A 16,959-nucleotide genomic window follows, 5' to 3' on the forward strand; every position below is an offset into this window, starting at 1 on the left:
TTTGACAGGAAGCCTAATTAGCCTTTAACTCTTTAACCACAACGTCCTCCTGAAGTACGGAGAGGAAATTCACCACCAGCGCTCAGAGCCACATGGAAGAAATTAATGTCTGCCTTCACCAATCCTCTTTCAAGGCACAATAGTAAATATGCATTATATTTAACAATCATGTTTCCCTGGAGCTAAGCATGGGTTTCAGTGAAAATAAATGCTCTGTAATGTGTCTCAGAATGCTACCCTGGAATTGCAAACAGAAAGTCTGGTGCCCTCAACCATGGCAGAATGAACTGCATAATGACAAGGAGAGGGATCAATAAATAGGGCTTGATTTGTTATCTGGGATTTATAATTCATCTCTGCTTGCAGAATGGAAGCTTGATTAGGTGTGAAGATCACTTCCCAAGTTTGGCTGTTTTCCAGTCTTTGGTGCTGGCGGAGACAGAGGCCAGGGGTTATATAAGGCACGGAGGAAACGGCATTGATTAGTGTCCTGGCTGTATCATGGACCTACTGCACATTCAATGTTTGTATCATGGCAACATTCATTTAGTTCATCTTATGTATTTGTAATATATGTTCATCATAGTTTATTCATATATATCCATGATATATGGTTTATTCTTTCATACATAGTTTATTCATATAGGTAAATATATATTTGTATATATATATGTGTTTATGAACATATATTTATATTTACTGTGTGTATGTGTATATATATCCTTGGATGTGGGAAAGAGTTGTAGAGGTTAGTTGTTTATTTATAGCCTCATGAAGTCACTGGTGAAGTCATTGCTTGCTAGAGCAAAAAAAGGAAACTCAAATAGATCATCTAAGTGGAGGGGTTTTTCAAATGCAGTCCCCAAAGGCCTGGGTTTCTGTAAAGGAGCTGCAGAAAGATATGCATTTAGATGGATGTGTATCTAAATTTGAATCTCAGTCATGTCACTGGCTAACTCTGTAACCCTGAGCAAGACATCTGCCTCTGTACAATGGGGATGATAATAGTAACTACATTATAGGGATGTCATGAGTCTTACATGAGTTGTTGCATGTATTTACCACAGAGCTGGGAATATAGTAAGGACTTAATGAATGTTCGTTATTACTATGTATCTACACCTCTATTTCTCTCTCTATGACCATGATTAAATATCAATATCCTTGGAAGATTATGCTTGAAAAAAAACTTCTCCCAGTTTTCTAAGAGATTTTCAAAAACTTATTAATCTAGTCTAATATGCTCTAGTATATATGTAAGGAAGATTAAGTTCAGAAAGTGGAGGTGACTGTGTCAAGGTCATAGAAAGCCTGTAGCCTATTGAAAAGAGGAAGGTCTCAGGAAAGATTTGGCCTGGTTGGTTCAACCAAGGCTCACTGGGACTGGTTAAGAGGTTATTGAATAAAGGTGAATCGAATTTAGTCCATATACTGACACCAGCCTCCACTCACATATGGAAGCACACAAACACAGAAACCCCACACATACAAACTCACTCACACACACACACACACACTCACCCCTATAAACACATACTCACATACACAAACATGTACACATACACTGACTAATTCACATGCAAACACACACACGATCTGGGTGCAGAGCCTCGGTAAACTATTTTTCACTTCCATCTTGTCCTCTGTAAACTTTTAGGCATATCTGTCACCGGATTGCTCTTGTTTTGGGTGGTGGGACAACTCTACCAAACCAGTCAGTGTGCCTAGTGCGCCCCTCCCCAACTCTGCCCAACCCATCTATTGAGCTTTCACTATACTAAGCTGTTTACAAGCATTACTTCCTTTAATCCTGATCAAGTAGATAGTAGTCACTAATGCTTTTTCTATAGGCAGGGCAACTCAAACTCATAAAAGTTAAGCAACCTGCCCAAATCTCAGGACTACTAGTTGACCATAAAAGGATTTAAAACCAGTTTTGTGTCACTCCAAAGCCCATGCTCTATTCCAGAATTTCTTAAGTTGAGATCTCAATCCATTAATTGATCAAGAGTACTCAATTAAATGGGTTTCAACCAGCATCTACAATAATAGAAACAGAATGGAAGAAAAAACATAAGGGTACATCACACACCGTAAAAGTATTATTTTGTAAAACTTGTCTACATATGCATGTGTTTGTGTGTTTGGGATAGGTACATAAAGTAGATTTTGAACTATAAGTCTCAATCAGAAAAGTTTGAAAGGTAGCATCTTATTCATCTGTACTGCCAGGGACAGTCCAGTCATTCAGCGCCAAGCTTCCCGGGAACCCTCCAGGCAGAATAAATGGCTTCTGCACGTGTGTTCCCACAGCACCGTGTACATGTCTATCTTACAACCCTAATCAAATTGCACTTTGGTTTTCTCCCCAAAGGGTGGCCATGTGTGTATGGAGGTCTTCCTCCTGTGCCTTTCCTCTTCACCTCTCCATGCCTCATGCAGCACCGTGGAGAGATGGACACCTGAAGAGTGTTTATTGCTTTGAATTTGACAGAATTGAAAACTGAGCCATGTAAGAGCTGAATGCTCTGGTTTTTGAATCTCCTAGATTTCTCTTTTATGGCCTAGCTTGAGATCAGTTCACTCTTCCTTAGCACCTACAGCAAGAACAGGCTGAAGAAGAAAAGGAGAAAAAAGATAAGGCAAAAGAGAAAGAGAGTAATGTTTAGAATTAATAATTTGGATAAGACTCCAAAAAGAAGAGAAACTCAGGACTATTTACTAAATATATGTTTTGATATAAAGGAGATATGAATGTATTTCATCCAAATGATCACAGGCCCACCATCAAAAGCTAATAATTAATAGCTGAATGTAATTGGGTATATCCAGAGGAAGGACACTTGAGCTATTAACATGGAGAAAAAAAATGAGAACTTTCCACCCCCTCTTCCTGTGCTGTCCTTTGGCCAGCAGAGAAAGCCAGGACAAACACTGCCTCCTGAGGCTAGAGAGGGTTTGACTGTAATTTTTTGGTTGTTTATTGTTGTTTTACTACTCTCTATTTTCACACGCTTTGGCCAAAGGGAAACGGAAATGCTGAGTCCTGAGTGTTCATTCTCATGAGAAGAAACCACGACAAACCCTGATAGAGCCAGAAACCCCTGGGGTCATATTTTCCCTTGCTCCATGTGGGAGGAACATGCTTGATGACCGGGTACATCTTCTCAGATGAACAAAGAGTTCTTAATTTGGAATCAATGTTGACCAAACAGGCTTTGGAAAACAAAGCATTTTCTCACTTGGTTGCTGACATAATCCACAGGGCTGACATGAGTTCACTGTATCAACTTCTCAGAGAAAGTCACTTACGCAGTCTTCTATTGTCTATTTGTCTATTATTATTATTAATCACAGTATCATTTCATTCTCTATCTTTATTATTTAAGGGGCTCTGATTCTACGCTCCAAGGTTAGGTCTGCGAGCCTTGTCAGAGCTCAGAGGGTAACACGGAGTCAGGGCAGAGGGGTGGGACTCTGTGGAATATGGTTAGGAATAGAAAAATGGACCTTTTGTGACATACAATGCTGCAAGTTTAGAGAATTTAATCAAATTAAATTTCAGATAAAATTACAGAGAAAGCATTTTCATTCAAGTCTCAAATCCTTCATTATTTTAATCTATGGATTGGGATTCTTTTTTAAGAAAAATGTACTGGTCTGAAATAAATCTGTGATGGCCTCGGAAATGTAATGGTGTCAGAGCACATCCTTCCTTCCATCTCCCATTGCAGTGAGTCACTACCTCCTCATCCAGGTTGACCTTTCCCCTCCTATCTTTTTTTTGGCCACGCTGTGCAGCATGTAGGATCTTAGTTCCCTGACCGGAGACTGAACTTGCACCCCCTGCAGTGGAAGCGTAGAGTCTTAACCACTGGACTCCTTCCTTCCAGCTCCCATTGCAGTGAGTCACTACCTCCTCATCCAGGTTGACCTTTCCCCTCCTATCTTTTTTTTTTCTGGCCATGCTGTGCAGCATGTAGGATCTTAGTTCCCTGACCAGGGATTGAACTGGCACCCCCTGCAGTGAAAGCGCGGACTCTTAACCACTGGACCACCAGAGAAGCCCTTCCCCTCCTATCTTGATCATTAATTTCTTAGTTCAGCCTCTATACTCTTTCAGATACTTTTCCCAGTTGTCTCCAGACAAAAAACAGGAGGAAAAGGAAAAGAGTCCTCATGGCCACTGACAGTGTGATGGTTAACAATTAAATTGTATGCTAATTAGGTTTATAGGATATTTGAGGCTATTAAAAAGAAAATATTAGAGCTATATCTTTGAACCAGGAAAGTGGCCCATGATAAATTCAGAGGGAAAAGTAAGCTTCAGAATAGTTGTTTAGTATGGTCCTATTATTATAAAAACAAATAGCCTCCCATATACTTTATGTATGTATATATATGCATATAACCTGGATGTTACATTTGACGACCCTTGAAGTAGGAAACTGGATCGATGGAGAGTATAAAAGGATATGGAGTGTTATTGTGGAAGATAAGTGTCTTTGGGTGTGTGAGTATGCTTGTGTGTATTTAAGTTTAAAGGGATTATAAAATCAGACCCCTAATTTCAACTAAACATACATGTGTTTAGGAAGGAGATTAGAAGTAATATATATACATAATAATAATAGCTGTGCTAGAGAGGCAGAGTCTGAATGTTATTTTTTTCCTCCATTTTCCTTTTTGTTTGAAATGCAGTTTTACCACTTTTATGATATATAGATGAATGATAAATAAAATATATATATAGATGAGAAAGAGAGAGAGAGCTTTAAGTAAGGATTAATTATACAACTATAGACATACTCCTAATGTGTCTAGGACTCAATTTACCCATTTGCAATATGAGGTAGTAGGCTAAAATGTCTCCATATTTCCATTTTCCTGGGATGATTCCTGATTCTATGGATGATTGCCGTGTATCATAGGTCTTTGCTGATTCTACACTAATTCTATATTATATCCCTTGATATACAGATGCCCCTGTATATCAAGGGAGAAAAATGTCATGGACACGTATACTCATCGAATACGAATGTTGCATGGAATAGTTAAGGTATTTTAGAGAAACACTCAAGTCATAGTTAGCACATACACCACTAGTCTTAAAAAAAACTTGTGAAGCTGATTGGTTTGTACATGCCATAGATACAGAGAGACCATAATTATAACTGTATTGCCTTTGTCATAGACTGTGGCCACAGCTCTAATAGATACCTTAGCATCAACATGTTGATAACTGTTGGGAGTTGATGTAAAGCAATTAAGCCTTTGGAGTATGGATCTCACTATGTATTTCTCCTGTTTGAACCCTCCTGGTCATCTTCAGCTAGTTTTACTATAAAATGCAATGTGTTGTTTATGCTTATAACTTCAGGCCCCAGTATTCAATGGCATGAAAGTTACAGTGAATTTCTTATGGTTCCTCAAACTTTGTCAAACCTCTATGCTTCTGCATATATTACTCACTCAGCCCAGACTGCCTTCCACATTCTTTTCAGAACTGGTACACTTCTACCCTTTAATAAGTAGGAAGAGTATAAAGCAGACAATCAAACTTCTATTTATTCTTGAATGCTTGATGAAATGTAACCTTGTCTTTAAAACCATTCCTGAGCTCATCCCTCTCTCCATTCCCGACCAAGTCCCTGCTCTTATTCTATCCAGTATTTTGTTATTAAACTATTTGCCCATTTCCTCCACTCTGCTGGGAGCTCCTTGAGGCAAGAAGCTATCTTTGTTCTGTCACTTCTAGATCAGTGCCTAACATATACCAGGTACTCAAGAATATGCTTTCAAAAGAATATGCATATACAAATATATGTAATGAGATTAAATGTCATATATATTTGATATATATTTAACTAATTTATATACGTGTATAAAATCATTGAAAGAAAGCAAGCAAAATAAAACCAAAAAAAAAAAAAATCTACAAACACAGATATTTCTGAAATATAGTAAATAAACTAGATATTTATTAGGTTAATTCAACGCATGGTCCAAAGCCCATACTAGCTGACTTTCTGCCCAAGAGGAACAGAGGAGTTGAAATAAGTGCAGTTTTTGGAATAATGCTCTGCCTATTTGGCTTTTGTAAGAATCCTCAAGTCTGGCTAGACAATTATGGTGTCTTAGGAGTGTGTAATGATTTTCCCTGCCCCCAGCACTCATCAACCCACAGTGTGAAACAATTCTTAGCCATCATGATTTCCTCACAGTTTAATGGGCTTTTGGGGAGAAGGCTTTCATGTCATTGTTAAGTCCCATCTTTATCTTCTTCCCACCCAAGATTTAGACAAGAAAACAGGCTCTGCTAGTGTATCTGTGTCCATGACCTCCGTGTCCTGTGATTGAAGCCCCCCCAGACCGCATTGTCAGAGCCCTTCTCCCGCTGCAGACCAAATCATTCCCTCACCAGGCAAAGAGGAGAGAAGCACTGCTGGATGCCAGATTCAGTTCTCAAGTCATTAGCAAGACAATAAAAAAAAGAGAATTTTTGCCTTTATGGCTAACTCCTCCAAGTAATCATTTTAGGGTATTGGCGATTCAGATTGGGAATGGAATTGTTTCTCTTAAATGGAAGTTAAAGTAAGATTAGTCTCTGGACAGCAGACCTGAAATTCAACCCTGTAGAGTGGGAATGCTCTGTCCTCAACCAGGAGAGCAATGAGGAAGCTAAAATAAGATTGCCAACTTTTGCGTGTTTTGAGGGGGGAAAAAAAATCAATATTTAATTGTGATTATTGATTTCTTTTAATTTTAAAAAATATATGCAACATTGAAAGCATGAACGTGCATATATTCTCAAGTCCTTTTTGTCCGTAAATATTTTTATATTGACGTGTATATTTATTTATTTAAATTTCAACTTACTTCAAAACGGACAATATTTACAGTGACGTGATTTTAAAAATAGAGACGAGCAAAGGATAAATGGGAAATGAAGACAGAAAAAAGTGAAAAAGTCCTAGAACCGGACATGTAATTCACATACAAACTATATGCCATAGGATGTCAAATGTTTCAGAAAAATAAGTGTCTCTGGGTCTCAGTTTCCTAGCATTTAACATAGAGAGGCAAATGTGAAAATCTTGGCTCTTAGCAGATAAAAGTAAATCAATTGCCCAAAAGAACCACACCTATTCTAGATATTGAGATTTGAGAGTAATGTCTCTCACCTCCTAGAGGTGACTATGTACCTGAGCCAGGTTTACAACAACACGTACATAATGAAAGAAGATGTTTGCAGTTTCTTCCCCATCAGGACACGGAAAAAAAGCAAAATACCAAAAGGTCATCTCTTCTTAAGTAGTTTATTGTGACAGTGGACAGTGCCTGGTGCTTAAAAAGAAAATCCATACACTGCTAGAACCATTATCCTGTCCCATTTAGCAAAAAAATAAAATAATTAAATTTAAAAATATCATGGGAAAAATAAATGTTCTTTCATTTATTCACTTGTTTGTTAAACAGTTATGAGCTGCTTCTCTGTGGTTCAAAATATTACACAAATAATTTTTTTCCTACTGATCTCACTCTTTCTCAAATTCAATTATCGTAAAAATGTGAAGACTCGAGCAAATTTGGAAACATTTATTTCACAGTATCTAAGATGCATAGGGTACAACAGACAACCCTCAAAGCCTCTTCCAATTCAAACATTCTATGATGTTGAATGTTAAATAAAATAGCTGGCAAAAAACTGAGTAAGCAGAACAAAGAAGTGTGTCTTGAGGGTAGAATTGAACGGGATTTCCTTGGATAGAATCAGTTTACACAGTACAGAAAGAGAAAAATGACATAGTTCATCCTATTGCCTAGTATATTCCCGTTTTTAATCAATCCTCTGCAAATTTACAGATTATTTTGCCTCAGAAACTAAAACTATGTCTAACATGACAGCCAGTGAAAAAGCCTAAGCCTTTTGGAGTCTGAGAGACCTGGATGGAATTCTAGCCTTTTCATATAATAACTATGTGATCTTGGCAATTTATTTAATCTCTGCAAAATAACAACATATACCTCAATTGTTATGAATAATAAGTAACAATGAAAAGTTCCTAGTGTTTTATACAAGGGATATTTTTTATTTTATTTTACTTTTAAATTTTTTTATACAGCAGGTTATTATTAGTCATCCATTTTATATACCTCAGTGTACACATGTCAATCCCAATCACCCAATTCATCCCACCACCACCACCACCACCCCCACTTTCCCCCCCTTGGTGTCCATACATTTGTTCTCTACATCTGTGTCTCAATTGCTGCCCTGCAAACCAGTTCATCTGTACCATTTTTCTAGGTTCCATGTATATGCGTTAATATACGATATTTGTTTTTCTCTTTCTGACTTACTTCACTCTCTATGACAGTCTCTAGATCCATCCACGTCTCAACAAATGACTCAATTTTGTTCCTTTTTATGGCCGAGTAATGTTCCACTGTATATATGTACCACATCTTCTTTATCCATTTGTCTGTCGATGGGCATTTAGGTTGCTTCCATGACCTGGCTATTGTAAATAGGGCTGCAATGAACATTGGGGTACACGTGTCTTTTTCAAATATGGTTTTCTCAGGGTATATGCCCAGTAGTGGGATTGCTGGGTCATATGATAATTCTATTTTTAGGTTTTTAAGGAACCTCCATACTGTTCTCCATAGTGGCTGTATCAATTTACATTCCCACCAACATTGCAAGAAGGTGCCCTTTTCTCCGCACCCTCTCCAGCATTTGTTGTAGACTTTCTGATGATGCCCATTCTAACCAGTGTGAGGTGATACCTCACTGTAGTTTTGATTTGCATTTCTCTAATAATTAGTGATGCTGAGCAGCTTTTCATGTGCCTCTTGGCCATCTGTATGTCTTCTTTGGAGAAATGTCTATTTAGGTCTTCTGTCCATTTTTTAATTGAGTTGTTTTCTTCATATTGAGCTGCATGAGCTGTTTATATATTTTGGAGATTAATCCTTTGTCCGTTGATTCATTTGCAAATATTTTCTCCCATTCTGAGGGTCGTCTTTTCATCTTCTTTATAGTTTCCTTTGCTGTGCAAAAGCTTTTAAGTTTCATTAGGTCCCATTTGTTTATTTTTGTTTTTATTTCCATTACTCTACAGGGGGGTCATAAAAGATCTTGCTGTGATATATGTCAGAGTGTTCTTCCTCTGATTTCCTCTAAGAGTTTTTATAGTGTCCGGTCTTACATTTAGGTCTTTAATCCATTTTGAGTTTATTTTTGTGTGTGGTGTTAGGGAGTGTGCTAATTTCATTCTTTTACATGTAGCTGCTCCAGTTTTCCCAGCACCACTTACTGAAGAGACTGTCTTTTCTCCACTGTATATCATTGCCTCCTTTGTCATAGATTAGTTGACCGTAGGTGCGTGGGTTTATCTCTGGGCTTTCTATCCTGTTCCATTGATCTATATTTCTTGTTTTGTGCCAGTACCATACTGTCTTGATTACTGCAGCTCTGTAGTACAGTCTGAAGTCAGGGAATCTGATTCCTCCAGCTCCGTTTTTTTCCCCTCAAGATTGCTTTGGCTATTTGGGGTCTTTTGTGTCTCCATACAAATTTTAAGATTTTTTGTTCTAGTTCTGTAAAAAATGCCATTGGTAATTTGATAGGGATTGCACTGAATCTGTAGATTGCTTTGGGTAGTATAGTCATTTTCACAATATTGATTCTTCCAATCCAAGAACATGATATATCTCTCCACCTGTTTATGTCATCTTTAATTTCTTTCATCAGTGTCTTACAGTGTTCTGAGTACAGGTCTTTTACCTCCTTAGGTAGGTTTATTCCTAGGTTTTTTATTCTTTTTGTTGCAGTGGTGAATGGGATTGTTTCCTTAATTTCTCTTTCTGATCTTTCATTGTTAGTGTATAAGAATGCAAGAGATTTCTGTGCATTAATTTTGTATCCTGCTACTTTACCAAATTCATTGATTAGCTCTAGTAGTTTTCTGGTGGCATCTTTAAGATTCTCTACATATAGTATCATGTCATCTGCAAACAGTGACAGTTTTACTACCACTTTTCCAATTTGTATTGCTTTTATTTTTTTCTTCTCTGATTGCTGTGGCTAGGACTTCCAAAACTATGTAGAATAAAAGTGGCAAGAGTGGACATCCTTGTCTTGTTCCTGATCTTAGACGAAATGCTTTCAGTTTTTCACCATTGAGAATGATGTTTGCTGTGGGTTTGTCGTATATGGCCTTTATTATGTTGAGGTAGGTTCCCTGTATGCCCACTTTCTGGAGGGTTTTTATCATAAATGGGTGATGGATTTTGTCAAAAGCTTTTTCTGCATCTAATGAAATGATCATATGATTTTTATTCTTCAATTTGTTAATATGGTGTATCACACTAATTGATTTGCATATATTGAAGAATCCTTGCATACCTGGGATAAATCCCACTTGATCATGGTGTATGATCCTTTTAATGTGTTGTTGGATTCTATTTGCTAGTATTTTGCTGAGGATTTTTGAGTCTATGTTCATCACTGATATTGGTCTGTAATTTTTTTTGTAGTGTCTTTGTCTGGTTTCAGTATCAGGTTGATAGTGGCCTCGTAGAATGCGTTTGGGAGTGTTCCTTCCTCTGAAATTTTTTGGAAGAGTTTGCGAAGGATGGATGTTAACTCTTCTTACTGTTTGATAGAATTCACCTGTGAAGCCATCTGGTCCTATACTTTTGTTTGTAGGAATATTTTTAATCACAGTATCAATTTCATTACTTGTGACTGGTCTGTTCATATTTTCTGTTTCTTCCTGGTTCAGTCTTGGAACGTTATACCTTTCTAAGAATTTGTCCATTTCTTCCGGTTTGTCCATTTTATTGGCATAGAGTTGCTTGTTGTAGTCTCTTATGATGCTTTGTATTTCTGTGGTGTCTGTTGTAACTTCTCCTTTTTCAATTCTAATTTCATTGATTTGAATCCTCTCCCTCTTTTTCTTGATGAGTCTGGCTAAAGGTTTATCAATTTTGTTTATCTTCTCAAAGAACCAGCTGTTAGTTTTATTGATCTTTGCTACTGTTTTCTTTGTTTCTATTTCATTTATTTCTGCTCTGATCTTTATGATTTCTTTCCTTCTGCTAACTTTGGGGTTTTTTGTTCTTCTTTCTCTAATTGCTTTAGGTGCGAGGTTACATTGTTTATTTGAGATTTTTCTTGTTTCTTGAGGTAGGATTGTATTGCTATAAACTTCCCTCTTAGAACTGCTTTTGCTGCATCCCATAGGTTTTGGATCATACTGTTCTCATTGTCATTTGTCTCTAGGAATTTTTTGACGTACTCTTTTATTTCTTCAGTGGTTATTTAGTAACATATTTGGTTATTTAATAACGTATTGTTTAGCCTCCATGTGTTTGTGTTTTTTATGTTTTTTCCCTGCAATTGATTTCTAATCACATAGTGTTGTGGTCACAAAAGATGCTTGATATGATTCTAATTTTCTTAAATTTACTGAGGCTTGATTTGTGACCCAAGATGTGATCTATCCTGGAGAATGTTCCGTGTACACTTGAGAAGAAAGTGTAATCTGCTGTTTTGGGATGGAATGTCCTATAAATATCAATTAAATCTATCTGGTCTATAGTGTCATTTAAAGCTTGTGTTTCCTTATTAATTTTCTGTCTGGATGATCTGTCCATTGGTGTAAGTGAGGTTTGAAAGTCCCCCACTATTACTGTGTTACTGTCGATTTCCTCATTTATAGCTGTTAGCATTTACCTTATGAATTGAGGTGCTCCTATGTTGGGTGCATATATATTCATAATTGTTATATTTTATTCTTGGATTGATCCCTTGATCATTATGTGGTGTCCATCCTTCCTTGTCTCTTGTAACATTCTTTATTTTAAAGTCTATTTTATCTGATATGAGTATTGCTACTCCAGCTTTTGATTTCCATTTGCATGGAATATCTTTTTCCATCCCCTCACTTTCAGTCTGTATGTGTCCCTAGGTCTGAAGTGGGTCTCTTGTAGACAGCATATATATGGGTCTTATTTTTGTATCCATTCAGCAACCCTGTGTCTTTTGGATGGAGCATTTAATCCATTCACATTTAAGGTAACTATCAATATGTATGTTCCTATTACCATTTTCTTAATTGTTTTGGGTTTGTTTTTGTAGGTCCTTTTCTTCTCTTGTTTCTCCCACTTAGAGTAGTTCCTTTCAGATTTGTGGTAGAGCTTTTTTGGTGGTGCTGAATTCTCTTAGCTTTTGCTTGTCTGTAAAGCTTTTCATTTCTCCGTCAAATCTGAATGAGATCCTTGCTGGGTAGAGTAATACTGGCTGTAGGTTCTTCCCTTTCATTGCTTTAAATATATTGGGCCACTCCCCTCTGGCTTGTACAGTTTCTGCTGAGAAATCAGCTGTTAATCTTAGGGGAGTTCCCTTGTATGTTATTTGTCATCTTTCCCTTGTTGCTTTTAATAATTTTTCTTTGTCTTTAATATTTATCAGTTTGATTACTATGTGTCTCGGCGTGTTTCTCCTTGGGTTGATCCTGCCTTGGACTCTCTGCACTTCCTGGACTTGGGTGGCTATTTCCTTTCCAAGTTAGGGAAGTTTTCAACTATAATCTTTGCAAATATTTTCTCGGGTCCTTTCTCTCTCTCTTCTCCTTCTGGGACCTCTATAATGTGAATGTTGGTGCATTTAATGCTGTCCCAGAGGTCTCTTAGGCTGTCTTCATTTCTTTTCATTCTTTTTTCTGTTCAGTGGCAGTGAATTCCACCATTCTGTCTTCAGGTCATTTATCCGTTCTTCTGCCTCAGTTATTCTGCTATTGATTCCTTCTAGTGTATTTTTCATTTCAGTTATTGTATGTTCATCTCTGTTTGTTTGTTCTTTAATTCTTCTAGGTCTTTGTTAAACATTTCTTGCATCTTCTCAATCTTTGCTTCCATTCTATTTCTGAGGTCCTGGATCATCTTCAGTGTCATTATTCTGAATTTTTTTTCTGGAAGGTTGCCTATCTTCACTGCATTTAGTTGTTTTTCTGGGTTTTTATCTTGTTCCTTCATCTGGTACATAGTCCTCTGCCTTTTCATCTTGTCTATCTTTCTGTGAATGTGGTTTTTGTTCCACAGGCTGCAGGATTGTAGTTCTTCCTGCTTCTGCTGTCTGTCCTCTGGTGGATGAGGCTATCTAAGAGGCTTGTGCAAGCTTCCTGATGGGGGGGACTGTTGGTGGGTAGAGCTGACTGTTGCTGTGGCAGTCAGAGCTCAGTAAAACTTTAACCCGTTTGCCTGCCGATGGGTGGGGCTGAGTTCCCTCCCTGTTGGTTGTTTGGCCTGAGGCAACCAAGCATTAGAGCCTACAGGCTCTTAGGTGGGGCTAATGGCGGACTTCAGGAGGGCCCACACCAAGGAGTACTTCCCAGAACTTCTGCTGCCAGTGTCCTTGTCCCTGTGGTGGGCCACAGCCACCTCCCACCTCTGCAGGAGACCCTCCAACACTATCAAGTAGTTCTGGTTCAGTCTCCTATGGCGTCACTGCTCCTTCCCCCTGGGTCCTGATGCACACACTACTTTGTGTGTGCCCTCCGAGAGTGGAGTCTGTTTCCCCCAGTCCTGTTGAAGTCTTGCAATCAAATCCCTCTAGCCTTCAAAGTCTGATTCTCTGGGAATTCCTCCTTCCATTGCCAGACCCCCAGTTTGGGAAGCCTGAGGTGGGGCTCAGAACCCTCACTCCAGTGGGTGGACTTCTGTGGTATAATTGTTCTCCAGTTTTTGTGTCACCCACCTAGCAGTTATGGGATTTGATTTTATTGTGATTGCACCCCTCCTACAATCTCATTGTGGCTTCTCCTTTGTCTTTGGATGTGAGGTATCTTTTTTGGTGAGTTCCAGTGTCTTCCTGTTGATGACTGTTATAAAGGGGCATTTTCAACAGATGTTTGTTTCCCTCCTCTTATAGAAGTTTTATTCTTATAAATAACAAAGCTGATGTACATTTAAGCTTCATTGCCTAATTACATTCTCTAAATCTCCTTATAAGTAGTTAGAATAAATTGTAAAATTAAGAATACATGTAAACAAACGGAAACCCCATGCTGTTTCACAGCAAAGGCCCTTGATTTTAGCTTCTGGAACTGTAGTCCTTGTTAGTTCCTGGAACAGTTTGCCACAGAGACATTTTGACCCACGTGATATCACTTTCAGCAGAACAAAGATGCTTATGTGCTGTACAGTATTTTAGCATTTGATGCTGGGAGCAACGTTTAAGAGTTCTGAATATACATGAATATCCTAACTTCACTTAACAACATCTCCTTTGAAAAGGTGAACTTGATATGCTTTTAAATTTCATGCCCTTGGGTCTAGTTAAGATGGCATCCCTGAATGGAACACATTTAAAATGTACTCCATTAAGGGCAAAAGTTGGGTTTGTATTCTTCTTCTCCCCTTTCTTCCTCCTCTTCCCCCTTTTCCTCCTCCTCCTCCTGCTCTTTCTATTCCTACTTCTTTTCCCCCCTCTTCTTGACAGAAAAGATTTTCTCAATGGAAAGCACTTTAAGGAAATTCTTGCTTAAAAAGAGATGATTTTTATAAAGAAAAATGAGTCAACAAGAAAAAATTAAAATTTTAAGAAAAAATAACCTCATTAGAAATGAAAGACTTCTAGACAAGGGCAACTACTTTTATTAACAGTGATGAAATTATTTTAAAAAAGTTAACAGTCAGGACTGCCTTACTGTGATGAAACTTGTACACTGCTTATGTCATGGAAAGCCATATAACTCCTTAGGTAAATAGCAGGGGAACTAATATTATGAGCTAAGAAGCCATTCATAGTCTTTGACCCAATAATTATGAATCTAGGAATTGCTTCTATTTATTTTTTTGGAGAGTGCCAACTGTGTACCTAAAATTATGTCAGGTGCTTGACCTACAAAGATGAATAAGGCAACACCTGTTTCAAAATACTCATCAGACAAAATGACTTTAAAATAAAGGCTGTTACAAGGAACAAAGAAGGACACTACATAATGATCAAGGGATCAATCCAAGAAGAAGATATAACAAATGCAAGTATATATGAACTAAACATAGGAGCACCTCAATATATAAGGCACATGCTAACAGCTATAAAAGGAGAAACTGACAGTAATACAATAATAGAGGGGGACTTTAACAGCCCACTTACATCAATGGACAGATCATCCAGACAGAAAATCGTAAGGAAACACAGGCCTTAAATGACACATTAGACCAAAAGGAATTGATATTTATACAGCATTCTATCCAAAAGCAGCAGAATACACATTCTTCTCAAGTTCACATGGAGCATTCACTAGGACAGATCACATGCTGGGCCACAAAGCAAGCCTTCGTAAATTTAAGAAAATTTAAATAATATCAAGCATCTTTTCCAACCACAATGCTATGAGATTGGAAATCAACTAAAAGAAAAAAACTGGAAAAAACACAAACATGTGGAGGCTAAACAATATGCTACTAAACAACCAATGGATCACTGAAGAAATCAAAGAGGAAATCTAAAAATACAGAGACAAATGAAAATGAAAGCACAATGATCCAAAACCTATGGGATGCAGCAAAAGCAGTTCTAAGAGGGAAGTTTACAGTAATACAATCTTACCTCAGGAAACAAGAAAAATCTCAAATAAACAACCTAACCTTACACCTAAAGCAACTTGAGAAAGAAAAACAAATAAAATCCAAAGTTAGTAGAAAGAAAGAAATTGTAAAGATCAGAGCATTAATAAATGAAATAGAGATGAAGAAGACAATAGGAAAGATCAATGAAACTAAAACCTGGCTCTTTGAAAACAAACAAAATTGATAAACCTTTCACCAGACTAATCAAGAAAAAAAAAAGGAAGAGGACTCAAATCAATAAACTTAGAAATGAAAAAGGAGAAGTTACAACTGACACCACAGAAATACAAAGGATTAAAAGAGACTACTACAAGCAACTATATGCCAATAAAATGGACAACCTAGAAGAAATGGACAAATTCTTAGAAAGGTACAATCTCCTAAGACTGAACCAGGAAGAAATAGAAAACATGAACAGGCCAATCATAAGTACTAAAACTGAAACTGTGATTTAAAAACTACCAACAAACAAAAGTCCAGGACCAGAGGGCTTCACAGGCAAATTCTACCAAACATTTAGAGAAGAGTTAACACCTATCTTTCTGAAACTATTCCAAAAAACTGCAGAGGAAGGAACACTCCCAAACTCATTCTATGAGTCCACCATCACCCTGATACCAAAACCAAAGATACTACAAAAGAAGAAAATTACAGGCCAATATCACTGATGAACATAGACTCAAAAATCCTCAACAAAATACTAGCAATCCAAATCCAACAATACAGTAAAAGGATCAATACAGTAAAAAGGATCATGATCAAGTGGGATTTATCCCAGTGATGCAAGGATTCTTCAATGTACATAAATCAATCAATGTGATACACCACATTAACAAACTGAAGAATAAAAACCATATGATTATCTCAATAGATGCAGAAAAAGCTTTTGACAAAATTCAACACCATTTATGATAAAAAAACTCTCCAGAAAGTGGGCATAGAGGGAACCTACCTCAACATAATAAAGGCCATATGTGACAAACCCACAGCAAACATCATTCTCAATGGTGAAAAACTGAAAGCATTTCCTCTAAGATCAGGAACAAGAGAAGGGTGTCCACTCTTGCCACTTTTATTCAACATAGTTTTGGAAGTCCTAGCCACAGCAATCAGAGAAGAAAAAGAAATAAAAAGAATCCAAACTGGAAAAGAAGTAAACCTGTCATTGTTTGCAGATGACATGATACTATACATAAAAATCCTAAAGATGCTACTAGAAAACTACTAGAGCTCAATGAATTTGGTAAAGTTGCAGGATACAAAATTAATACAGAGAAATCTCTTGCATCCTTATACACGAACAACAAACCA

The 16,959-nt window shown here is 37.4% G+C and overlaps 1 long non-coding RNA gene across 14 annotated transcripts in view; it reads left to right on the forward strand.

The window, feature by feature from the left end:
- The window catches only part of LOC132351822 (uncharacterized), an 87,040-nt gene that overhangs the window by 48,375 nt on the left and 21,706 nt on the right, over positions 1 to 16,959 (forward strand). For 8 of the 14 annotated variants that reach the window (XR_009498473.1, XR_009498483.1, XR_009498475.1 and 5 more), the window contains one exon: positions 367 to 4,556. The exons of 4 other annotated variants lie outside the window; for them this stretch is intronic. This is a non-coding gene — a long non-coding RNA (uncharacterized LOC132351822). Of the gene's footprint in view, positions 1 to 8; positions 4,557 to 16,959 lie in introns of those variants that run through there. 2 more of the 14 variants (XR_009498478.1, XR_009498474.1) reach the window with 2 other exon arrangements.

The sequence above is a fragment of the Balaenoptera ricei genome, chromosome 17 (assembly GCF_028023285.1).
Source record: "Balaenoptera ricei isolate mBalRic1 chromosome 17, mBalRic1.hap2, whole genome shotgun sequence".
NCBI lineage: Eukaryota > Metazoa > Chordata > Mammalia > Artiodactyla > Balaenopteridae > Balaenoptera > Balaenoptera ricei.